Raw genomic sequence first — 1,282 nt, forward strand, 5'->3', positions numbered from 1 at the left:
CTTAAGCTCCCACTTAAGTCGTTTCTGTAATTTCAAATCTTGACAAATCTTTAAACCTTCTTTGTTGACAAAACTGACAAGTTCACCATAGGTGAGCTCATCATACGGAATACGGTTGTCATAAAGGGCTTTGATAGAATTTCTTACCTTTTCACCCAAAAGGGTAGGTAATCCAGCAAGAAATTTTTCTTTCCAAGTAGTATGATTTGCATCATCTCTTAGAAATAATCTGGTGAAAAAGGAGGTTTTGTAGCTTTGGAATTCACTAAGTTTCCTACATCTCAAGTTATGTAGTAGCTCAGCGTTTTTATCACGGAGGTGAGAAGGGTCACCAATGAAATGGAGGGAAACGGTCAAAATGAGAGTTGCAACAGCATCCTGGATTGGATTGTTGAACTCATCAAGAATAGGAGCTCCATTCTCATCGGTTTGGATAGAATTTAGGATTTCTAGTTGTTGCCGATTAGTGAGAAGATGATCCCACCAACCTTTCAATTGACCAGTAAAACCGGCAATGAGGATTTCCGATATGGCACGATCAGAAGTTCCTGCTTGGGTTTTATAGGCATTGGCTGCCATTGTCATTTGTTGCAACAATCCTAGGATATTATACTCAGACATGCCATCGATATTCCACTCATAGACTGAAGATGCATTATATCGGGATTGATTTAATGCACTTGGCCTATTATCTATTGCTAGATCAGGTGGAGTCTTGACAGTGGGAAGGGCTAATTCCCAATGGATTTTGTTTGCTTTAGGAGTGGATTCCTCTTGGAAGGCTTCAACATCCGAAGAGGCTATAGAAGTTTGGTCATCTTTTTCTAATACTCCAATTTTGCTAGATTGAGGAGTATCAGGAGCTATCTGGGCTTTGCTAGATGAGGAAGAAGCAGCTTCTATCCTATCTAGTTGTTCTCTAATGGCTTTAGCAAAATCTGATTTTGATTCTTGAACAAGCCTTTGGCTAGTTTTCGAAACCTGAAAAGGTTTGAAAATAGGTTCCTTAAGCTTTTTATCAGAATCTGATTTTGGAGGAATGGGCTTTTGACTAGGAGAAACAGATATGGTTGACTGTTGGAATTGGTTTTCTATTCTAGTCAACTGTTTTCCTATAGTATTTAAGTTAGTATTACAGAAATTATTCTGTTGGATAATACTGCTTAAATTACTATCAGTATCATTGGGTTTAGGGATTTTATAAGGTGAAGCTCTAATGTCAATGGGAGGTTCGCCGTGGTCAACGGTTATACTCCGGAGAGGTGGATGCTCAGAATCGACT

Source organism: Citrus clementina, unplaced genomic scaffold (genome assembly GCF_000493195.1).
Source record: "Citrus clementina cultivar Clemenules unplaced genomic scaffold, Citrus_clementina_v1.0 scaffold_1, whole genome shotgun sequence".
NCBI lineage: Eukaryota > Viridiplantae > Streptophyta > Magnoliopsida > Sapindales > Rutaceae > Citrus > Citrus x clementina.